Here is a 26210-nt window from a genome sequence, read left to right as displayed (position 1 = left end):
CAGCGGTAGCAGAGAGTTATCTTTCACACTGACTGTCAGCAGAAAGGAAGAAAGGGTGTGCATCCTGTGGATTCCCTAACCTCTTGCTGGGAGTCAAGAAATTTTCCCATACCATCCAAGTCCCTGGGAAGGAAGTCTTGGCCGCTGACCAGTTTCTCAAAGACCGAACCTTTCTGTCCTTGTCTGACTACTCTTAATTTCTCTGCTTTGGTCTTCCGTCTCCTCCTCCTCCCTGCCACTGTGTTTTGTCCCAATATTCTTCTTCCTTGAATCCTTCATCTCATTTCTCTTTATTGTTTGTAGCTATCTCAGCGCTCTCTCCAATTTGCTGGCTCGCTCCTGGTTCTGTTCTCCCTGGTTTGCTGTCTTCTGAGCCCAGTACTCTCCAGGGTTAGATTAGATGAGCCGATATCCCTTGAAAACCTACAAGTTTCCTGTTACCTCCTGATTACTCCTCATGTCAGGCTCTTACCCTGGGTAGTACTACACTGCCCCTCTGCTCGCGGTTTTCATTTCCTCCGCTTCCAGTACCAGTTTCCCTCATCCCATCCTGCATAACGGGGTCCATTCGAAGTCTTGGACCCTTCGACTGTAGGGTACTTTCCTGAATGTAACCTCCCTGCAAGCTGAGTTATTGTCCTGCCTGTGTTTAAGTTACGTAGGTTTTATCTTCAGATCTGATTAACTTTACCTCCTTTCTTCAGCGTACTCTTTCCTAAAAGAAGTTCTCGGGGAAGATCCCTACATAGCTGTTGAATGAAAAGGGAGTGCAGTCGAGGACTGTCTTACGTTCTGTTTCAAATTTTATAGTTAAATGAGCTTGGTTGTGTTATAAGGAGACAGAAAGTGGGCAGCATATCTTCCAGCTTGTTCGCTTCAATGCTAGATGTTACAGAATCACAGGGTTTAAGTCCAGAGGGGATAATCAAATCATCTTGTTTGAACCCTTACCTGCTGCAAGCCCTTATATTTTGCTCCCTTAATATATATTGGATTTGATAAATTGAGTTTTGACACTGAGATCATCATAGTTCCTTAAACAAGGGTTGGAAAGCCTGAGGAAAAACAGACACACACACACTTGGATGAGAAACAATGTGAATTACTGCTTTTGTCAATATGATGGTGTTTTTCTGAGAGAGTTGACATGATGGCAGTGTGTAATACAATTATAAACTGAATAAATAGGTGATGTTATAGTACGTATATGACACCTTCTGTCACATTTCTTGCTGCAGTATTTTCTTTTGCACTATTTTCTTCCAGTCCATCAAGATGCAAGATAAGAAAATGCTACTGCTACTTTGAGTAGTTGTGCAGTTTTCTTTTTTTATACCACCAGAAACAAGGAGTAAACTTAATTCTCGTTATGCTGAATTTTATTTGATCCTCTCCTAAACAGATTGAGTGCCATTTAAATACTCCATTATAGACCTACAGAAAGCAAATAATGCCACTGGGGACATTACCTGAAAATGCATGAAAGTTCAGGATTGTGATTTGCTTAAACTTGAGTTACTCATTGTTTGTCAACTTATACCAACAAGAAGAATATGGGTATTTTACTTGGAAAAGCCTTATAATATTTAGACATTGATGAGTGAGGGAAGTTAATCACAGGAGGTCTGATTTAGATGGTTTTATGCATCGTGCCCAGACAGTCTAACTCATTTCCAGAATTTACTTTCTCTTAAAGCTGTATCATGTTTAGTTTAGAAACAATTTCACTAGTGCTAAGTGCATTAGCACATGCTATTATCACTGCAGGAGCTGTGGTGTTCCAAGTATTTTGTCCTTGAAATATACTCATTTTTATGAACTCTTTCAGTAACTTCCATTTTAAAAAATCATCTTCAGAAACAACTTTCAAAATAAGGAAGAAACACACAGAAGTTTGCTAGCTTTATAAAAATAATAAAAATTACTTCAAAAGTCTACACAGGCCCAGCGCTTTAGATGTATAGAGGAAGGTGATGGCTGTGTTTGAGTTGATATTATTATTTCTCTTCTTTTGAAAGAGCACCTGGAGACCCCATTTGTGATCAGCTCCCCACTGTGTATTGTATATACACATAATAGCCTCTGGTATGCAGGAGGTCAGACGAGAAGGTGTTCTAGTCCCGTCTGGCCTTAGTCTATGAATAATAGAAGACATTTGCTGCCCAATGTTTACAATGAAAATAGACCTGGCAGATGGTGAGGAAACATGGAGGTACTCTGAATTCCCACTTTATAGCTGGATAACTGAGAAACTGATAAGCAACTTGCCCGGGGTCACAGAGAAAGTTGAGTTAGTACCAAGAATTAGATTGAGCGCCAAACAAATGGCTTGGCCACAAGCCTGGCCTTTCTTTTGCAGTCTCTAGCAGTTAACAGACCGATCGGTGCAGAGGCTGGATACCATTGCCAGCTCCTCTTTAGTTCCTTTCGAGAAAGGAATACTGCTATGAAGCAATCTTTGCTGTCTCCACCTGAAAAAGATGTACCAAGACCCAGCCCTTGGACTGACTGTAAAAGAGCTGGAGGGGAACTTTGCAATTCCTCCTCGATGTGCTTAATGAGGGCAGGAAATACCCTCATGCTGAGCAACGATTTTCACAGTAAAGAAGATGGATTCGTAAGTGCATTTAGCAAGCCAAATAAGCTAACTTTAGCAGTGATGGTTTAAGTGTAAATTCACATCAGGGACTTGCGATTCACCCAGGTGCCTGCCCTTTGGACTGCCCCTGTCCAAATTTTAAATCCTCACAAGTCACTACTCAGCTGGACACTGGACTTGCCCATTTTCTGTGTGTGCCTAGATTCATTTACATTAGAAGTCCCCGGAAGTCTAAAACTGTTTTGGACCGTGATCTGAACTGCCTCAAATGAGACAGTACTGGAGAGACCCATCTCTAAGGATTCTCTGTTCACAAAGTTGGGGTTTCTCTGCCTGTCCCAGCTCCTGTGCTCTGCCTTCTCTTGTTCTTAGAGCAGGCTCTGCAAAATACGTGAGAGAGGGAAGCAAATGCTGCTTTCTGTTCAGCTGCTTAGTGGTTGCAATATTTGCCCAGGAAAGCTGGGGTTTGGTCTAACTAAATGGGTTTAGAGCTGTGTCCCAGAAGAATGCTCTAGTCTCTGAGCTATAGCTCTCTGGGTTAAGGCTACGCTCGCTTCCCTTTATTTGCCACAAAATATGGTGGGTTTCCTGCTTGTTCTGCTGGACTTTTTCTAAATCTCATGCCAAAGTATCTACATTTCTTCACATACCAGTGTAAGGAACAGAGCAGCATTTCACAGGGCTGACCAAGTTGTCCCAGTACCTAAAGTCACCGCGGCTCGCTCACTTATCGCTAAACTTGTATCAGTAGCTTAACCTGCCCAAATGCAAAATTCTCTCACTGAAAACTAGTGGCCTCACTTTTGCTGATTTTTCTCAAGTTTCTTTCCTGAGCAGTGCAGAGAAACCGGTGAGCGCTCTTAGAGATTTTTCAAAGCATGAGAGTGCTGATTTCCCACTGGCTCGTGCAGAGACTTTCCCCTGCCTCGGGTTCCAAAATGTTAAGTGGAAACAATACACCCCTACACGAGGGAAGGCAGAAAAGAGGAATATTTGTTATTCTTCTACACATATGCAAATCTAGAAGAATCGTCTGGAGAGATAAGTGCTGTCATAATAGCTGTACTAACCCCAAACGGTTTTAGGTACTTCACGTTCTGTTGCTGTTGCAGAGTAAGAGAGCTGCTGCTTTTTCTCATTTCAAATCCTAACTTATGTGATGCAAGGATAATTCACACTTTACAGCGAAGATTTCTGATGTAGTGAGAAATCAAAATGGTGGTGAAATTTTCCAATATTTCCTCATTTGCTTTGTCTGGACCTAATTGTATCTGGTACTGCCCGAGTTGTACACAGTCTCTACAGCTGTTTTTCCTCCTGTGTACTTGTAATCTTTTTAACATTTCTTTCTCAAATCCCTGGGAATCCTGAAAAAGGGACAAAAATTGAGATGCAGTTAGCAAGATGTGGTTTAAGGCTAAAATTTGGTGTTCAAACTCGGCATGTCCCAGACCATAGAAGTAACCAGGGTAAAAACATCTATCACAGTTTCTCTTAAAATATATGTTCTCTCAAATTTAAACCACAGAAAAATCTCTTTGTATCACAGCAGGAACAGAGCCACAGTCAGGAACTCAAATGAACGAATACACCAATTTGCAGTTTTCAGTAGTCTGGGTTTGGATATTTTTTTTTTTTTTTTCTTTTCTGGTTTGCTCTCAGCCAAAATGCAGGACTTGTTTGCAAAGCTGATGCAAAATCAAAGCTTTTTGTTTGAGGAAGATGTGAAGAGTTGTTTTGCACAAAAAAAAAAAAAAAAAAAAAAAAAAGGCTTTCTTTTCTCAGCCTCTGCACTCAACAGATTCTGGTCTTAATGGATATAACATATTTTGGGGTTTATTATTTGTAAAGAAAATATTTCTAATGAAAAAAATTAAAATCCATGTGGAAATCCGCTTTGATTTTTCATGCAGGCAAAGGCTAATAAGCATTGTACTAAGGTACTTGTCATTTGATTCAAAGTGTGTATTCCTATTTGCTTCAGCGGAAGCATGTATATAGAGCTTGCTTTATGCTGTTATCACGGAGGTTTGCATATATAACTGATTTCATGCTACATTAAGGATGTAAATAAAACCAAGAATAGTTTGAAGAATAGAAAGATATAGCTGCAGTATATACAGGTTTACATACATATCATATATTTGACACATAAACTCCTGCTTAAGGCACAAGCGAGTCAGCCATTGCGAAGCTGGCAATAGTCTGGAACAGCGATTTAAGGTTCACATCCCGTTGTTCTTCACTGCTGTGGAATGCCTTTGAGAAAATACTGTACATAATTCAACTGTCTTGTGTAGTTTCAGTTGGACCTAGTTGGTCTGTGCATCATTTATCCATGTGCCTGGGTGTCAAAGAAACGTGGGTGGAAGATTACTATTCAATTAACCTTAACGCATTTTTTATTTTTTTTTAAATACTTTTTCATCCAAATAATGCTTAACTTACATTTTGACTACATATTTTTGCTTTCAAAATCCGGGATGCAGTTCAGCACCAGACCATTTGTGGGGTTTTAATGATTTTCAAGATTGTGTGATATTGAGGTTTTCAAGATTGTCTGGTTGTTCTTAAACTGTTTAAAAAAAAAAAAATACAGAAACATTATTGAGCATGTATTCCATTTCTAGGAGAGGGGAAAAAAAGAGAAAATCTATTATTTAAGAAAGAAATACAGCCAGTGTGATAAAAGTGCCTTCCCACGTCTTCTGGCCAGGTGCTACGTGCATATAAATGTTTCACGTTAAGCTTTAAGATCAAGGAATAGTCTGTGGGGAACCTTGTTTCCTGGAGATCTGCTTGCTAGAGTAGCTCCCAAGTACTGACTTCCCATTTTTTATTTGGTTATTAAGGATGAAAGGCTACATCATTTTCTGGAATAGCAGTTCCTTGCATGCCATTATCTTTGTCCACAGCTATGAAACATGCATTTCCATAGGTTCATGTGGATACTTAGCCTAACTCAGCTTAGCCACTATCACTGCTGCTTTCTGTTTGTTTAATTCAAAGGATCACCTTTATATCATATTCTAGAGTGAACAAAAGATACACGGTTTCATTAGTTGAGAAACTGTCTTTTTAGATACAGCTCAGTATAGTGGGTCTCCAGCCTATGTAATGCAGGGCACTCCCTGTTACTACTGCAAAGGAAACTTGGAAAGTCTAATTTTCTGACGTGATTCAGTCTGGGCAATACGTGTATGTATATGTAGCCTGACATGTGCAAATCGCTCGTATGAAGTTTTGCACACTATCAAATGTATACAGAACCGGTAGAAAAAGATGCGATTGTAATCCATTTGTACTCAGTTTGCATCAGCAAATCGTCCATAGGGTTAGAAATTCCAGCACTTACTTATTTATCACAGCCACCCTGCATAAATATCCCTTCCACAAAGTCAAGGCTTTTTTAAAAAAAGAGTGGCACAATTAACACAGATGTTTAAAATAGCTATATAACGAGCTTAGCAAATAATTTTTTGGCTTGGAAAAAACCCTGTGTTTTAACTACTGTATTTTGTTACTTAGCTAAGTTTTCTATTTCTGGTAAACGCTGTTAACATGAATGTTTCTGAAGTTCAAACAAAGCACTTGCATTAACCTTTTCTTTAAAAAAAAAAGGTAATAAACAATTTAAGCTTAAAATGATTACAAAATATTATTACCAATATGAATGACAGAAATTTGCTCAGTCGCATGTAATGGATCACTGTAAGATGGTAAATGGTATAGAGGGGTATCAAGGAAAGGACAATAGATGCAGCAATTCAGAATGAAACAAAGCCCTGCAAAAAAAAACCCAAACAAAACCTGGTAACTTAGCAAGGGTAAGAGTAAGTTTAGGGGTTTTTTTCTTTTCTTACGGATGAAGGATCCAATGTATCTCTTCCTCTGACCTGCCTGCTCCTGTCTCACTCTTTAGCATTTTTTGAAAGCACTTCTGCTTCATCAGGAGGCCTGAAAACAGGTGTCCCGGAGCTGCTTGGGAAAAAGCTAATAATGGCAATCTACTGTCTGGAGAGTTTATGCTCGTGGGTTTTCTCTAACATGACACTCATATCAAATATAAACTTAACAAGGACTGATCTATATTCTCTACTCTTCAGATGTTGTTACTGAATCTATTTCCTGCTGACTCTAGGGAAGAGTAATTGTGTTGCTCAAAACCAGACGTGCGGTTGGTATCGTGTAGTAAAGGGAAACGTATTTTTGCCTATACCCAAGTTTTGTTTGTGGGACTGAGAAGCCCATATATATACACATACGTAAAAGTGTATGTCTGAGTACATCTGTATATAAATCTCATACTTCTGATTCTTCTGACATAGACATACAGGCGTATAAATGCTATAATCTTTCTCTGAGATACAAACCAATTTCTAATATATGTCAAGATGTTCTTTCAAAGGCCAAGAACATGTTAAGGAAAGAAAGGAACATTCTTTTGCAAGTAAACATAAATGGTAAAGCAGAAATAATACCAAATATTTTCTATTTTTACATTAAATTCAGTTTAGCTTTCATTCCCTCTCTTGTTTGCCATCGCCAAACCTTCCCGTGACTGGGGTTTTTCAATAGCTTCATAGAAAGGGTAATCCAACTTTCTAAAAATGGAAGGCAACCTTTTGTTCCATATAAATATGATTAAGAGGAATTTCCACGTGGTTGTATGAAGGCAACAGGAAGAAAAGAGCCCAAGCACAACTATTTATCGTCTTCACAACAAAAACAAGACTAAACCACAAGGCTTTGATAATTTGTTATCTGGTAGTGGTGTATATAATTTTGAAATGCTGTCGTGAGACTTCCTTTCAAAAGCTTTACATCAGATAAAAATGTCTTTTTAGAATTTGTGTTGCTTTACCTTTAACATAATGCAATATGTATGGAGAAAACATCACCCACTTTTAAAGCAAAATAAGTGGTTTTGTTTAAGTTGCTGTTTAAAACAGTAATGGCTGGAAAAGTTTCATTTTGATTCCTAATTTCTGTGCTGGGAAAACTGACTTACCCAGATAAAATGTACTGTCTATAACCTGCTTTACCCAAACCTGTTCTGTTTCTCCGTCCACTATTATTTATGCTACTTTCATAGAAAAGAAAATGGGCTTCACTAAGACGTTGCCTTAAGATGAAAACAATAGGAAGTACTTCCAAGTAGTAGAAGATAAAGACGTGATTACAATGAATTTAGTTTAGAGGATAAACACCGATAAAAGCACGGTAAGCAGGAGACTAATATCCTTGGCAGAGGAAGGAGACAGATAATCTGCATGGTCCATTGCCCTAGCAGCTCTTCATTGTGATAGGTATTTAAATTCGAACACTGTTTTTTTACAATAGTTCAGTTAATAAGAGTTTTTGAAGATAGTCTAGGAGTAAGAGTTCAAAGAATCAAGACCTTTTCTCACAGATTCCTCCAACTTGGAAGTAAACACAGTCCACCTGATGTGAACAGAAATGAACATTGTTACGCTTATGCTCCTAATTCGGCAATGCATCGAGTATTTTCCTACATCTAAGGATGTGTATATTGAGGAATACATACAAGCTTGTGAGTACCTTCATTGAGAAGAATGATGCATCCCAAAACTTGTGTTATCAAAGGAGCTTGAGTCGAAGTCTCTGTTATCCTCCGCTTTCATGTGTCTTGTTGACTTTGTACGGCAAGTCAGGGTGTTAGAAAAGCTAGCAGTAATAAACATTTTCCTAGTTATCCTGTAGAGCATAGGGGTGCAGTTTCTGAGAGTTTTCTGAGAATTTTAACCTAAAACATCTCTTTTGTGGGGACCTAAGGTACCGTGTTCTACTTTGTTCTCTGCCTCTGACACGTTATCTTGGTGCAGTAGGCTTTTTGTTTACTTCTACGCTCCGTTAGTTGTTTCGTGGCCTGACATGAACCGAATACCTGGTGGGCGATTCTGATGCAGGCTTCCATACTATGGTTATGGCCTATGGTTACAAGGCGGTTGAACTGATGACCAATGTGAAGGCCTATGTCCTTATGTTATGCTCTTATATTTTTCCTTCCCTCCGCATGTGTTCTTTCTTCTTTTTTTTTTCTTCACTAAGCTTTTCTGTTCACTGCGGATGTTTAACATTTTCCTTTTTTTCTCAGACTTCTGTTAATCTTACGAGATGCATTAAAGGAAAAATAAAGTTTTATATTTCTAGTACTTCCTTTTTGTTACTAAACTCCTCTCCTCTTTTACTTATTTCTAATCCTTTGCTATTGATTCCATCTTCTTTTCTTTCTGTCCCATATTCTATTAGCTAATTTTCATTTTCCTTCTCTACTTCTCCTCCTCTTTCTTAAATTACCTTTAATTGTTCCCAGAGTAGGGTTGGGGTTTTTTTTCTTCCTCCAAAATACAGAATAGCTCTATTTCTCTTTTTCTGATTCATTCAAACCTAAGAAAGAATTGTTTTTATTTTTTAGGCTCAGTTATCCTTCTCCACTCTCGGGATTGTAGAGGCATGAAGTGGAGCCTTGTACTTCTGAGAAAGGATATATAGCTGCTGGCATTTGCCCACTCTGAGCAACAAGGACCTGCACTCAAAAAAAAAAAAAAAAAAAATCCAAAGCGAAGAATCCCTTGAGAGCTGAAAACCGCCCTTCCCTGATGTGAAAAACACGTCGTTTACACCGTTTCTAACAGATCGCAATTACCGTACGGTAAGCCTCGCTTCTTGATAGTGTAAGCGGTTTGGTCTGTTTGTGGCTATGAATGTCAAAGCTGTGTACTGAAAGGCAAAGCGAAGTTTTAACAGTAGTGTGCCTGCTTAGAAAGTCTACTCTGACATACACGGGGCTTAGCTGCAGTCTGATTACGTCTTCATGCTGTCCCTGCAAATCGAAGCACTTGGTCATTAACACAGCGAGTCACAGTAATGTGTTATGATCTGATCTGGCATTTATAAGGAAATAGAGTGTCTAGCCTTGGATGCCTCTCCTACAGGTCATTTGTCCTAGCGATAAAGAGAGTGCTCGCTCCCAAGAGAAAGCAAAGCCGCCCGTTATGTCAGCTCACACCCTGGAAAAGGCTACTGATTCCAGTGCATCTATTTGCGATGGGCTCTCTAAACGGGGTCAGTGTTATAACTGGGAGGAGGGAGCAGTTTCAACCCTGAGTGAGTGCTCAGAGAAACGGTATAACTGACTCTGTCAAAGACGAATATAAAATGTAGACAAGCCGGCTTGCTTTATATTCACTTTTAAAAAAATACAGATATAATGATTTGGGGTTTGGATCATTGATTTATATGTCAGACAGATGAAAAGCAAAATTTCTATGATGCCTTTATCATTATTCTGACAAGGATTGCTTTTAAGTTAAAGACTGATAAAGAATGCCAACTTTTGACATTACTAGAACAGCCCTATCGGCTTTAATTTTCTTTTGTTTTCTTGTTGTCAAAGAAAGGCCATTAGAGATAAATTATGATCTCAAACTGGTTAATCTAGTGGCGTGCATTTTTTTTTTTTCCCATAAATTGCCCTAGCTGGTTTACGAAGCATTATATAATCTCATTGTGAAGCAAGCTACAGAAAGTAGAAATTGCAGATTTCGAGCATCGTCAGACTTTAAGCCAGAGGTTCTCAAACCCCTGGAAGACCATGGGTGAGTTGTCCACAGCACAGTTAGATGTGCACAGTTAAATGTATGAACCCATTTGTTCTGTTTGACTGTACTTTTGTGTGCACAGCTTTCTTAGCATGCGAGAGACCGCTAGAGTGTGCTCAATTATAAGTTTGATAGGAAGCACACATAGTGGTGCACAGGGAGTGTTCAAGGTTGCTGAAAGTTTATTTTTTCCACTAAATTAGGGAGCTAGTGCTCTTGTCATTATAGATCAAAGTTAATTGACCTCATACCATTAGCATCAATATAGTTAAAGCACAGAGTTTATACAGAAAGCTGGAGAATTTAAAACCGGAAAGTTTCATTTTGACCAGTCTGTGTGTGTATGCTGCAGTTTCACACTTTGGGTGAGGCGTAGCTGTGCAGATTATGAAGATTTCATGCCAAAGTTTTGTTGCCTCGGATCACACTCGGGGTCCAATATAAACCGTTTCAAATCAGCTTTTACTCTCCTCCCTCTTTCTTCTCTATTCTCTATTTATCTTCTTTCTACCAATTTATTAGTTTGATGGGCATTCAGCCACAGTGTTTTCTATAAAACATAATGGACTGCTGCTAATTTGCATCTTTTTAGCCTGGCATAGAGGATGTTTTCAAAGCCTTTATAAACATTAGCTGAATCAAGAATCATCCAATCAAGTAGACTGGTATTATTCATGTATTTTGACAGGTAAACTAAACTAGAAAACCAATTCAGATAGTTTCCTTGCAACCACAAGACTGTTTGTGCAAAAGCCAAGATGAGAACATGTATCTTCTGACATCTATTCCTACGCGCAGCCATACAATGTATTTTTTTTCCGAATATGTATATGATTATCATTATGATTAAAGGGTTATGATTAACATTCTTTTGGGAATAGATAATAGGACTTCTTTATATTTATACTAGAAGCTTTCAAGTGTAATATATCATCGTGGATATGTTATAATAGGACTGACACAAACAGAGTAAACTAAAAAAAATCCTCCCTGCAGCTCAGCTGGATGTTAGCACAGATATATAAGGCAATATGTGAAATGAAAGAGAGAAACAAAGAATTGGAGAGAGAGGTAAGAAGATGCTGATAAAATCAGCAGAAAATACAGAGGAGGACAGAAAAAAGAAAGAAGGAAAAAATGGGAAGAAAGAGGAGTCAGGCTGGATTTATTCATACCCAGGACTAAATTGTATATTATAGGTACTATGCACAGGATGTAGTAATTAGACGTTATTGAGTAAAATAAGCATATAGAACCTAGAATCACACAAGTTGGGAATAGAAATAAAAATCATGTTTCCTGTCACAGTATGTAAAGACTCTGCTGTCACTCTTGTCTATTTTTAATGCATAATGCTAAGGGAATAGAAATATTCTGTGTGTTTCACTGTCGTGATGTGATAATGTCATATATCAGTGTGTATCATACCATATCGTAGTATATACCTGTGCACTATCAGTGAATACAGAATATTTGGAGGGAAATTCTTAATTTACTGGTGAACAGTAGCACTTCTGTAGAATAACAGAACCCCAAAATAACAACACCATGCGGAGAGTTATTGTAAATTAAATCACCTTTTTTTTTTTCCTTGTCGTGTATGTGTTTGCAGTATCCTTTTTCAAGGCTTTGGTATCACAAAATAACTGGTAGTGTTTAGTCACTTTCTGCACCAGTGATTCCATCTGCTGGGGATTCAATTGATTTTTCACATCTCAGCATAAGAAGGCCCAGACTGTGCCCTATTGCCTGTGAGTGTGTGGTGGCACCAGCAGTAAGGGATGTCAAGGCAAATGCTTTTAGGACAAGAGCAATGATGATGGAAAATACCACAGAGAGCTTTAAGGTTTTCGTGGAATTGCAAACATTTTCTTATCTGAGCAGTTCAAAATGTGGATTTCATATGGCAAGAGACTTTGTCCGGTAGGATCATGCCTTCTTATTAATGTTTAAAAAAAAAAAAAGAAACAATGTGTGTTACTGTTCCTTAGTTTGAAGCAACATTTATTTCCTTTTAGATTTGGATTTAATTCTCAAAGCTTTAAGCATGAAATTAATTCGTATTCTTTTCCTAATCCTATTAAAATATACTCCTGGGAAGTATCTCTCTCCTGGGAAAAGCAGAAGGTTAGGGATAGATGTGGGAGCAAGGAGATGGATGCTATGTTGACTGAGATTTTACCTCCTTAATGTATTGTGCCACCAGGCAGTGTATTTGTATTAACTGCATTTGGTTGCTGTCAGGGCACTTAAAACTTCTGAACAGACTCAGAAGAATAATAGATTCTCCCTAGGCCCTCGCTTTCCTTTGCACGACTCCGATCTTACAGTTTCCGAAATGAAATGGTAATAGACAGAGGCCAATGTGACTGTAGTGGCAAAATAGGTACGTAAGGAAGCACAGTCATGGAGTACGGAGGCCCACTGCAAGGACTGGGGGTGGATTACTTTTGGGGTTTCCCCTAATGGTAGATGTAATCCCTGTGCTGCACGTGTGATAAAGGATGATGTTTATAAGCACTACTTGCTTTTATGTGGTGCTCCCATAAAATCAACCCTCATTTCTGTTTAGTTCATTTGAAGCTGCTGAGAACCTGACTCGGCTGCTGGAGACGGTAGATTCAGGCCTTTTGACCTGAACCCTGACAGATCGGGGTGCGATGCTCTTAGGATGGTGTGACAGCGTTTGGCCTTTGTGATGCATGTAGGAATTACGTTTCTTTCCTCAAAGAAGGGACTCCAGTCATTTACAGGAAAGAGCTTCCCAGGCTGACAGCAGACTGGTAAAACACGCTCTAAACTAGGAAACTGGGGAAGAATGCTGCTAAAAATTTCTTAACTACTTAAGCCTGCTACAGACAGTAAAAGGGAAAGAGATATAGTTGCACAAGAATGAAATGAAGAAAAAAGTGCTGTTTAACAATGGCAAATGAAAGGGTACACCGAGTACACCGGCTGCATCAGTGGAACTGGCTGTTCTTCCTACTGCTGGAAGCCTGAACAATAGGAGGAAGGAATTAAAACGCTTAGTACTGGATACAAAACCAAATCTTGCAGTAGTGGTAGAAATATGGCAGCCATGGCATACTCTGGATTAAAGAACTAAAAGGTATAAACTGATTAGGAAAGTGAGAACTATACACATAGGCAGCAAGATAGCGTTGTCTGTTAGTGAAATACAAAATGCGACCACGGGGAAGAGGGATGTTGAGAATTATCCAAGGTTCAGAACTGGATAATGATATCCATTTTGTGAGGCGGGGCGGGAAGTAGTAGTGGAATTTATATGATCACGGGAGACTTTAACTTTCCTAGACTAAGACACAAAAAAAATGTCCATTGAAAAACTGGACATTTGAATACTGTAACTTTTTTTCCCAATTTATCTTCCAATAAAGTTAGGTCTCAGATATTCTTGGAAGTGAATGACGGTAGATTTTTTTTTTTACCAAACAATCAGTGAACTGGCAAAAAATAATGATATGTTATGCTTAGTTTCACTGAACAGCAAGATCTAAAGGGGCTGGACATAAAAACTTAACTTAGAGCAGATTCAATTTTGTCCAATTCTCTTTCTGAGAAAAGCAAAAGATAAATCTGCACTTCTGGGGCCTTGGAAAGGCAAACTGAAAAAACGAGGATATTTAGTGAGTGCTGGGAAGCTTACATATTTGAACGTGGAGAAGGCATATAGTAACTTTGAATCAAAAAAGTTTTAGCAAATGGTCTCAGTCAACAAAGATGAGTTTACTTCTGTAGAATTCATTTCAATCTTGGTGGTGTTAAGAAAATGAGTGGTCATTTGACACTTTTACTTTGACCTCTCTAGCTTTTAGTTCTCCATCTATAAAATGGGAATAATAATAATTTTTCTGCTGGTGGAGGCTGTGTCTGTGAAAATACATGCATTCTTGCTGTAAAGCATGATGAAGCTGGTGAAACAGAAATCAGTAATTTTATTCTCAGTGCAGGAATGTGAAGTGTGTGAGAATAAGTCTTGGAATGATCTGTTCCCTGAACAGTATTTAATATGTAAATGTTTGTTGAATAAGGCAGTGATTTTGTAGGGAGAAAATAAGAGAAGTGATAATGATGCTTAAGATTGTACTACACTGGTGTTCCATGGAGAAACTGAAGGTTGTACGAATAATCTTAAACCCAGTGTTTCCTTTGGGTTTTTTAAGTATTTTTGTCATCTTGTGAGTGATTGACTTGCCAATCTGTATACACTTCAGACTTATTTTAGTGTATCGTATATATATCTTCACCTGTGGAGAGACATAGAGTCAAATTATGTATGTATATACCAGAAAACATGTATTACTGTTAGGATAGGAATAGCCTTGTGTCACAGCCTCTCAGCCAAACAACTATGGCTCAACCAATGAGCTCTCTACCAGTGAAATAATCACAGAAAGCAATCAAAGAAACCATTCAGATGCCGAGATTAACATTGAGCCTAAAGGAAGAAAATTATTCACGGAACATCAAAAGTCACGAATGTCCTAGTAATGAAACGCTACTAGGATCGGCAGGTTACTGACAGTTTAGAGCTTGGGTTTACCTCCTGCCACAAAATCCTGCAGGACCACCCAGCCAGAGTCCCACACAGGGATGAGATTGCTGCATGTAGCAACGCCTGCCCACCCCTACGCTCGCTTGTTTGTATGCACACACGTTTGTGATGGGGTGCAGGAGGGAGGCTGACAGGTAGATTTGGTTGTTGACCGTTAGCAGCATTTCACTGCTAAAAATTCCTAATTGCTCTTTCAAGGCGAGAAGTTTGACTGAAATACTCTGGGTTACCTGCGTGCATACCACTCAGTGCACTGTGTCCGCGCGTGACAGTACCGTTCCTTCCACCAAGGACTGGGGAGCAAGAGCCACTAAAACTAAAGTCAGTCTTTACTTGAGGTTTCACTGGACTCGATGTACAATTGTCGAAGTGAAGCCTGGGGGTGCCAGATGGTACACTTCAGGGCTGGGTGGTATTCCTACCCACAGGGGCCTTCTGAGTGCACGTCTAGGGATGTGGGCAGAGATAATTGTTATAGCAGTTAATCTAAGACACTGATAAAAACTTTGCCAATGAAAGTATTCATTTACAATTTCAATCTTTATTTTATGCTTTAGTACTCAACTGAGTATTTTGTAATTCTAATTGAGGGAAAACAGTAAAGTTATTAGGCTGCAGGCTTCAATAAACAATGAACAAAAAGAGAAGTTTCCACTATTTATTTAACGTATTATTTCTGTAACATTGTACAACAATATCTTCATGTCTGCCTTATACACTCTGCTGGGTGTATACCTCAAGTTTAGAGCACTGATTGTAAATTCTTTTAAGGAAGACACCACACTTCAGCAGCTCGCCGGCTTCTGTGATATAAGCGCAGTTTCTTCTGCACTGGTTCTTTTGTCCTTAATGTAGCTTTTGTTGCTCATCTAAGGGGAATAGTGGATTAAAGTGAGCGTCGTGGTTTAGGCTAGAACTGTAAACCGTGCTTTGTAAACAGTATGATTTCAGCAATAGTGCTAATAATGTTAAAGCACAGACTTAGGGGGTTGTTTTTCTTTGTTTCTTTTATTTTTTACACAAATGGTGAGCTTTTGAAATGATCATGCAAATATCATAGATATTTCGGTACATCTGCAGTTCAGTCCTTCCTTGGTTCCTGTTCCTCTGAGGTTCATACAAAATCTGACTGATTTTTTTCCCCTTTATTTTCTACCTTTAAATATTGTAAATCAAACAGTCAACACATCCAAAACATATCAGTTCTTTGAATCCTCCTGGAAGACTCCCTACTGTGCTCTCTGAATTTTTAAGCCTTTCAGCGTCTCATATGACAAGTATGTTTTCTTCCAATGGACACGTGCAATGCACAGTCTGTCAGCTTTTTCTCAACTCTCTCGCTCAGAAAGAACTTCGGCATTGCTATATCAACTCATTTTTGATAGCTGGAAGTGTTCAGGTCTTTCTCAATGAATCCTGTGACTATACTTCTTGCACTGGAAGAACAAATACAAATTATGGTAGCCCCTCGGTTAATCTTTCCCCACGTTCAGCTTTGCTCGCAGGCTGGAATCACCCAGGCAGTGTGTTTTTGTTTGTCAGCGTTGCTCTGTGTGCTCCCTCTAGTGACCCAACCACGTAAAACATTTCCTTCTGAGGGGGGAGAGCTGGAATTTCCCAGATGGCTCACAAAACGTTTAATGAAGTGTGTAGCACAACCATTTCATTACAACATATTGTGTAGTTTTGCCTTTAATAACTGCATTCCTCATCTAAGAAGTCTCTATAGCTTTCAAAAATGAATTACAGTGGTATTATTTTTCTCAGAATATATTTTTCCATGACAAGAATAGCACTTTCCTAAACTATTGTATTTATTAGCAACCTGTTACCCTCTGACACTACTGTCATTTTCATCAGCCTTGATAAAGTGAGTATCATTTAAAATCTCTTTAAAAATTATTAAACTGGTTTTATTTTGTTGCTTTTTTTTTTTTTTAATTGTGCGTAAGGCAAGAAAATAGGAGTCTGTAAAAAATTAGAATTTTTATTCTGATTTGATGGCAGTCTAAAGATCAGAGTAGCCTGAGGGGGAAATAATTTTCCATGGTGGGACAGAGGAACCATGCTGCCCTGATGAAGAACAGGCTGACTTAGAAGACGTTCTCCATCTCCAGGCCAAAGTATGAAGCTCGGTGCTCCTCTTCCTAGGTGGCTACTTCTTCAGCTTCAGGAAGAGCTGCTGCTCTTCCTGACAGTTTAGAGGCACTGAATCTGTAGAAACAGAGGCCCATGCACAATTTCTTGCTTCTTTGTGGCTTCTTTGCTCCTTCGTTGCTTTTGCACATGTCTATTCCATGCTGCATTTTCTCTGTCTGCTGAGGATGTGAAGATAAGTATCAAGATTGTATATAGGTAGGGGTGAACTTCTTGTGCTTACTTTCTACACAACAGGTGAATTTTACCCTGTTAGAGGGCTATAATGATGGCATAAAGGGATTTAGTATTTCAAAATTTTTAAAAAAAGAGAACATAATAAATACATTGACTCCCTGTACCTTATGGTACCTCTGCTTAAATAATCATTCTTGATTTATTAAACAAGGCTTTGACAACAGCATTGTTACTAGTGGACAGAGCTGAGAATTAGTTACCACTGGCACCTCTTAGGTAGGCTGAGGAATTAAGAGGCAAAGAGATTGAACTGCCTTTTGATCCAGAAGTCATCCTGCTGAAATATGCTCTTACACGTTTGGAGCAATCACGTGTGACCTAGTTGCTATGGACAGGGATAGGATGTAAACACCTTCCAAAAGAGTTCCTTTCAGCATGGGCGTTCAATCCCCTGTAATAAGTGTCATTATGAAAAGCTTCATCTATTGTGCAATTCAAAGGAGTTAGAAGAGTTGCGATTGAAATAATTTCATTTCTGATAGATTTGCATAAAGCCATTAGAACAAAATATTATTTTTTTTTTAACTGTGACTTTATTCCCCGTGTCAGAACTCTGTCCTTGGGGCATCACAATATTGGGTTTCATGTTTGGTTCTTGACAGATATTTGAAAGGGGCACTTCTGTTGTAAGCACAGCAGCAGCTGCAGCTACAGCTCAGCTTCCCTTGTTTATAGTGTGAATGTCATCCTATTCATTACAGCCAAATTCTGCCCTTTTTGGACAAACTTCAGCTACCCATGAACTTCAGCAAATGCTCAGAGTGTGTACAGCAGCCCCCTTTCATGTGCCAGTGTCAACAATTTAATAAGTGTTTGTTTATTCACAAAGTGCAGCGTACAAACAGCATCCAGTTCTTCTGGTGCTGGTTGAGTATTTCTCAAATCGATGGGTACGAGGCTGGGCCCTTAATTCGCCAGCAACCAGGGCATTTAAATGAACTATGCCTTGAAAGCAAATGAAAGAGAGAAAGAAAACTGTGTAGACTGGCTTCCTTGTGTAAGCCAGAGACAAAGGGGATATGAAACCACTGAAGGACTCCAGGTCTGCCAAAAAATGTGAAGTTGCCGAGTGGATTGTTCACATCATCTAGAGCTGATTATCTCTAGAGACGCATGGGCACAAACTGCAGCAAAGAGGGGCTTCTCCTCATGCAGGGACGGAGGTAACAGGGCTGAAAGAGACTTCTGTAAACTTTTAATAATGTTGACAGGGTAGGTAAGATCTGTAGATATTAATTTTTTCTAACCCTTTGCTTGACTGCTTCATTAAAAAAGAAAAAAAGTTTGTGGCTAGCAAATAGAAGCAGCCCAGCAAACAAGAAAACTGCACTGCAGAAATCCATCTGAAGGCTGTGGGATTCACCACGGGGGTGATGGAGGGGAAACCTGATCCAGAAGGAAGCTTTACTAGCAGAACCAAAACAGGTCCAAGCTTATCTTCCCTATAAGCATGACACAGCTACACGTGGCTGCTTTTTTTTTTTTTCCCTTTTTTTCCCCAAATGGAATCATATCTTTGTTTTCCCTGTCCCCTTATTAAATTGGGCAATAGCTACTTTGTCCACACTGCTGTTTGATCTGGGCAGCAGTTTGATGTATTTTACTCTTTCTAGCATCCCGAATGCTTTGCCAAAAGTGGTTGCCACTCCTCTGCAAATCATAAGGTAACTAATACTAAATCTTCTTCCCTTGTTTGTGAGCTGAGTCCAGAGAAGTTTTTTATGGAAGCTGAATTTGTTGAGAATTCAAAGCCAATGCTTCCATGTATTTTAAGTGAGAGAAAGGCAAATTTCTGTTGTAATGTAAAAGTAACCTTGCCTCCACCCTTCCCCCCAAACCCTGAAACCAGCAAAGAATAATGCAACGGAGGGGTTGATCTTAAGAGTTACATCAGTCAAATGGTGTTCCAAAGCAAGGGAGCAGCTCAAATACAATTTTAGCACCTCTGCCTTTCAGAACTCAGTTGGATGTAATGTCTACATCAAGGAACTGACAGAATGAAGCTAACTGGTGTGAAAAAAACCCACTCCTTCTGAAGAAGCTTCTAAATACCAGTTGTCTAAATCTATTGATAAGCAGGGATGCATTATTAATGAAGCCTGCAGCCTGCCTAGTACTGCTCAGATGGTTCAAGCATTTAGTAGGAAATATTTCTGTGAAGTGCTGCACGGAATAATGACAGTGTCTGTCTTAAATCGAACAAATGACTATAGCAAGCTCTGGGGAGGCTCAGAGCAAGCAGATGCTTTCCAAGTGAAAGGCAGTGGGGTACCACCTGCTGTAGGCAGGCAGGCAGGAACAGTCCACTAAATATTGACTTGTTAATAATTCAAGACAACAGGAACCCCTAGCTCTTCAAGCATGGCACTGCCCCTTCATCATACGGCTTTTCATCACCCTAATGAGCTACTTGAAGAATCAGACACCAAAATGTCTTGCAGATATTCCCCACAGACTAGGACTCGAGCTGCCGTAATTCAGAATAAGAAGTTGGCAGCGGTACACAAAATCAAGAGAATTTTAAAAATGGCAGGATGAGTGCTTTAGCTAAATATTGCTGTTTGCTACACATCACTGTGTAGTGACTCAGTCTGCAGTTTGTTCAGCTCCTGCAGCAGAAATCCTGTCTTTTATGACACTTCTTGGGCTAAAAATAATTGACATTCCAGTTTGTTACAGATGTATTGATAGTTTCATTTGCAACAAGAAAAAGAGCTCTGTGAAAATCTACAAAATATTACTCGCAATTAGAATCTCAATTAATACTTTCTAAAAAGGATTTTGGTTTTGTGATTAGTATGTGTTTGGGACCCTTCTCAGTTCCTACCTTCATCATGGATATTAAACCATCATTTGCAAGTGAATGCTCTTCAATTGAAATAACTTAAACTGAATATCTATTGACAATGAATAACCCTTCAAAAGTTAGCAAAGCTTCTATGCAGAGTTTATTGATTTCCTGGTTTACTCTAAACAACAGCAGTTTGCCCTGCTTGAACACTGTAGCTTTATGATGAAATGCAGGAGTTCCTGTATTAGCAGGAGATATCCTGGTGATTGTTGCCATCGCTTCTCTTTCAAGATGCAACCTTAACAGAACCTTCCCATTCATTCCCTATTTTTTAAGATATTTTTCTTCCCCAAATATATAATTTCTTATTTATTTTGGAATGATAAAGTTAGATTCTATTATGAGGTGTTTCGTGTTTGCATGATTTTCCCAGCTGTCAAACAGTTATCACTCAGCTACCTGATTTCTTTGCAAACTTCACTGTATTTTGCTGCACTCAATCAAGCTGACTAGGCTTCGCTCTGTGAACAGTTTTAAGAATTCCAAATTTCGTAGACTGTTCATAAAGCAAGTGATTATCTATACTGAGGAACTTGAAATTACAGCAAATTCATTGGTATTGCTATGAAGATGGTACTTCTTCCATGCCACAATGGGTGAAAGTGTCTTGTGACTTTCCAGCACTGAGCACAAAGCTTTACTTAAAAGAGCCATGAGTGTGTGTGGCTTTCTCTGCTGTACTGTTGAGCTTCTGCTGACAGCCTTCCAAGTTTTTGATCATCTGTATACGTTGATAGTCTTTGCATTTGTCAGGACTTGGACAATTACCTGGGCTTCCTTACTGAGCTAATTTCCCCCACACCTCCACAAACTTTTATGTTTTTTTTCTTTTGTTCGTGTTGTTAGAACATCTTAGCAATCTATACTGTTTATTCAGTGCTTGCTGGTCCTTACTGGACCAGTGGAAGTGATGTGCATGAAATAACTCTGTAAAGAAACACCAGGAATTTAAAATTGCAAGCTGTTGTCTTTTCCCAGGTATTGTTTAGTTTTTCTTGAGAAGATCAGTAGGATAGAAAATATCTTCTGATTTTTTTTGTAGGATGGGTATATATGGGGTTTATTTCAAGTAAAACTAACATCTATAAATAAAAAAGATAAAAAAAGATAGAGTCCCTCCCCATCTTTCCTGTAGGCCCGCTTTAGGTACTGGAAGGCTGTTATAAGATCTTCCCAGAGCCTTCTCTTCTCCAGGATGAACAACCCCAACTCTCTCAGCCTGTCCTCATAGCAGAGGTGTTTCAGCCTTCTGGTCATTTTTGTGGCCCTCCTCTGGACTCGCTCCAACAGGTGCATGTCCTTCTTAAATTGGGGGCTCCAGAGCTGGATGCAGGACTCCAGGTGGGGTCTCACCAGCATGGAGTAGATGGGAAGAATCACCTCCCCCAGTGTGCTGGACATGCTTCTTTTCATGCAGCCAAGGATGCTATTGGCTTTCTGGGCTGCAAGCACACATTGCCGGCTCATGCTGAGCTTCTCATCCATCAACACCCCAAGTCCTTCTCCTCAGGGCTGCTCTCAATCCATTCTCCGCCCAGCCTCTATTTGTGCTTGGGATTGCCGTGAGCCATGTGCAGGACCTTGTGCTTGGCCCTGTTGAACTTCATGAGGTTCGCACAGGCAGCCTGTCCAGGTCCCTGTGGATGGCATCCCTTCCCTCCAGCGTGTCGATTGCTCCACACAGCTTGATGTCATTGGCAAACTTGCTGAGGGTGCACTCTATCCTACTGATTGAGTCTGTCATCTCCAATTCTTTGATAGTTACAGCACTCCTGCCCGCATTATTTCCCTGACTTGCTCAGCATCTCTTCCTGAATGAGGACATAGATCTTAGCAGTGCTTATCTATTGTCCTTACTGCCATATATGCAGCTGTCATTGCAACACCGAGGCAAGTATTACTCTTTCTGCTTCCCTAAAAATCCAATTGCTTCTGCTACACAGAATTGCTGCTCTTTGTATGCAAGGTAGAAGCAATATGAGCTTTTATTGAAGTTTTGGGTTGTTTTCTTTGACAAAACCCTGTTGTGTGATAGATCAGTTGTCTGGTCAGACATTATTGCTAGAGAGTATAATTTCTTCTGCAGCTTAAAAATCTCTTTATCCTCATTGCCAGAAGATAGACCAATGGCATGTCCTCGTAGCTTTTAATTTGTTGGCTACGACAGGTTTGGGCCAGTGCTTAATGTTATTTGGTGAGGAAAAGCAAAGAGGTAGAGAAACCTTTATTATACAGTCTCTTTCCCTCTAGTGAGCAGTTTTGCTGTATGCACAGAACTATAGTGATGAGTTCGAGTATGAACATGATCGTACCTGTAGTAGTGGAAGAAGCAACCTGTTCTGGTAAATGAAGGGGGGGCCTTAATGGCTGAACTAGGATGTTTGTCTCATTTGAAGTTGTCCTTTCATTTGCTTTCCAAATTGTTAAGGAACAGACTTCCATCTCATATTGCACGTTCATACAAATTAGTTCTGGGATGAACTTGAAATGCCAGAGCATTGGCCTGCCAGAGTGTCTTAGATGTTTCTTTCTCCATTTTGCTAGTGGAGATTGCTGGTACTTCCAAAAATGGTGCATGTACCCCAGTATGACTTCTGATAAGATAAAGATTAAAAATGTCAAAACTTCTAATGAATAGATGCATGTAAAATAAAGAATCAGGTATGTGTCTGTATTACACAGATAGCTGTAAAATTTGTAAATACTGGCAAATGATAATATTTATGCTTATGTATTTGCTTGCCTATTCATTTTGTATACAGAAGATGGGGGCCTCATTCAAATCTTTTGGAGGTGGCAACAAGTGCTTATATTTCGCAATTGTAAAATTATTTATTTTATATTTGAGGAAACCAAGGAATTAAAAGCCAAGATCACGGCCTAGACTAAAACAGAATATAAATAGGCAGCAGTACATCGTAGACCTGTGTAAGAAAGCGAGTTGAGCCCAGTTGGTAGCTTTCCGAGTAGCTTATTTTCTGAGTGGAATCAGCTCCTGCCTCCCTGTTCTCACTGTTCCTCAAACTTGAGCCAGCAGATGGGAATCACAGCCCAGCAGCAGGCTGCAATATACCTATTTTTCGTCCCACCCTCTTTCTCCCCTCCCAGCAAGAAGAGAAGTTGTGTTTTTGTAATGGCAAGGATGAATAGTCATGTAGGTTCCATGGACAAAAACACATTTAGTCATATTCAGCTGTTTTATACAAAGATATACAAGAGAGATAAAATAGTTTATATCAAATAAAAGTGTGGGAGTCTAATACAAAGGTTGCCTGCCTGAGGTAGTCTGACAGTGACAGAGAATGGCCCCCCAGAGGAGTCTCTCTGACCTAAAACCATGTAGTGATTACAGCCTTGGACGAGCCTTGCTGAGATGGGAGACCCTATGTTGGCACAAGTTGTACAGTTGAGTTGTCCCACTGAATGTTTTTAGTTTATGCTAATAAACACAGTATGGATAAAATATAGGTGAGGACTTGTATGGCCTATCACAAACTCATCACTAACAGCATTCATTATTGGCAAAACTGGCTATGTGAGAAATGTGAATGGACATCTGGTTTGTATAACGCAAAACTTGTGTTTGTATACGCTAATGAGAAGATAAAGCGAACCACCTGGCACGGGGAAATAGCTCTCTGAATGCACCCTGCCTTTGCAGACAAGACAGCGAGCAAAACTGGGTAAGAAATTTTTAAGTCAGAGACTGAAAATTTGGTCCCCAATTTTATTTTCAAATAGATGTTACTTTCAAAGGATATGACTTACAAAGTGGCAACTACATGTTTATCTTGCCTACAATGGTATTACTAAATATTGATCACTTTTCTGCTTTATAAATTAAAAGGTGGAATAAACAGCAATCTGGTTTTCTCAACATATTGCTATGTGTTGTCAGATCCTGAGATGTCAACAGAATATGTGAGACTGTTGAGGAGTTATATGCATGCACTTTGCATGTTTCAATATATTTCACTAGTAGAAGCAATAAATTGCCGAATTCCTCACCAACACTGCCAAGTAGACGGATTTAAGGAGGAGAACATAATAGTGTTATTCAAGAGCGCCTTTGATCATGGGAAGCTTAAGCTTTTGAAATATCTTGCAACTGGCTAGCTTAGAATGAAATTTTTAAAGGCTGCAAGGATCTTAAAGCCTTCAAAGGTGTGCTTTCTGTCAAAAATCACTGTGATTGCTCTGCTATGTGAGGCTTTGCTAACAGAAGAAATACTTGCCTTGTATGTCAACATTAGCATCGCTGAACACCAGAAGTACTGTCAGCAAATTAGTTTTAAATGCCCGTTGAGCTTTACAGCCCTTGGCCTAGTAGACCGGCCAAGGCCCCATGAGTGCAGCTACCTGGCAAGTATGTAGATGCTGGAAGGGTTTGGGAGTAAGCACAGCTGGCAGAGAGGCCTCCCTCCACCACTGGATAGCTGTTCGGAATTAGAAGTTGCATGGCCAGGAGTAGCAGGGATGTAATTAAGGCTAAAAAAGGCATTTCTTAAAATGTTTCACTGTGTTTTTAACCAAGCAGAAAATAAGGCCCTCTTTTTCCAATGACTTTAATATGATCAGAAATAACACTCCAAAAATCTCATCTCCATCAAAACATCAGAGGAACCCCAACACACTCATCATAGTGCAGCATAAAGTATGCCTTTGTATTAATTCAGACATCTTCTGTGATTAAAATTGTGACTAGTTTTCTTCTATAAAACCGATTTTGCTTCATCTGCAGTTACTCATGTGAGTGCTTCTTTGAGAAAGGAAAAATAAATCGGGGGGAATTCTGCATTGTGGTAGTGCATGAGTTTGCATCTCCTCTGGCGACACTTGCTGCTCTATTGCAGACTACACCTTTGCTCTGTTTTAAAAGTTTCTGTTCTGCCCTTCCTCACATCCCTGCTGATTTTTTTTTTTTTTCCCCTCTGAAGAGAGAATAGTGCTATAAAATGCAATAGGTTAGGAATGCATCTATTCAGTACCGCCTCTCAAGCTGATCTCTTTATTCTTTAATTGTATATCTAGGCCCTCTAACTGCAAAACCAAAAATATCCTCAAAACTTAGGCCATTAGACATGCAAATGCTTGTGCTGATTTTGCAAGCAGGTTGGCTAATAGGTTTGGGGTTTTTTAACTGGAAAAGGAACCAGCTGCTATTAGGACAGCTGGAAGAACAGTCCACCAAGTTGATGTCACCCATCTCCTTCTAGTCCTGCAGCCGACTTGTTCTGTGGCGTTGGACATGTCCCTTCCTCTCTCAGTCTTCCAGATGTAGGGTCTTAGTTATTTTTGTGGAATGAATTATATAAGCTTAAATGCACATTAAGATGGGAATCTGACTTGCTGACTGCGAAGAAATGAATCACTAAGTGTGTTACACAGGGCTGCTGTAAGATCTCATTAGGAGGACGTTTTGAAAGGATGCTCTAGAGGAGCTAAATACTCTTGTATCATGATCAGGACTTACTATACCTTGTAGACAAAAGTGCAATATTGTACACCTGAATCTACACCAACCACACATGCTTTGTATCTATCAGAATGCTTTTCTTTTTCTATATAATAAATTATTTCAGTTTGCATGTGGGAATAATTTTTAAAATGTCAATTTTCTAACTAGGAAAGACATAATTTTGTCTAGTGATACAACAGCATAACAGTATGGTACAGCATCCCTTGGAATGTGAGACAGTGCTGTCACACAGCAGAGTGGGCCCATCCCCAGGGATATCGTTTTAACAGCTACCTGTTCTACACTAACTTTGCTTAGGGCATGAATGTCTTTTTCTTGGAGCTCTTCCCAGTATCCTTTTTTTTGGTGGGAGCTCCTCAAATGTGGCGGGGTGAAACAGCTAAACAATTTCTAAAGGGTAATATCCGGATTCTAGCTCTGTGAGACCTCCAAAATTCTGGTCTGTTCCTCCTCCCTTCCCTACCCCCCGCCCCTTTTTGTTTTCTTAATATTAGAGAGGCAAGTACTAAAATTTTGTCCCAATTATTTGGACTAGCCAGATCTAGGCTATACAGAGAATAAGAATAAAATGTCAGACCCAGTTCTGTCACCACAAGATACAAGTAAGTGGTTATGACTTTAATAGACACTACCTATATCGTGGGCCAGGAAAATAACATTCAGAATTCCTGACCAATGAAGATAAA

The 26210-nt window shown here is 39.4% G+C and overlaps 1 protein-coding gene across 1 annotated transcript in view; it reads left to right on the top strand.

The window, feature by feature from the left end:
* TTC29 (tetratricopeptide repeat domain 29) overlaps positions 1–26210 on the top strand; it is a gene marked incomplete at its 3' end in the record, with an annotated part of 307765 nt that overhangs the window by 84614 nt on the left and 196941 nt on the right. Inside the window, 1 exon segment of the mRNA XM_082482455.1 lies at positions 9039–9275.

The sequence above is a fragment of the Vanellus vanellus genome (assembly GCF_965231255.1).
Source record: "Vanellus vanellus genome assembly, chromosome: 4".
NCBI classification, from domain to species: Eukaryota; Metazoa; Chordata; class Aves; order Charadriiformes; family Charadriidae; genus Vanellus; species Vanellus vanellus.
The sequence above is the reverse complement of the archived record's forward strand: the minus strand, read 5'-3'. Positions and strand labels throughout refer to the sequence as shown.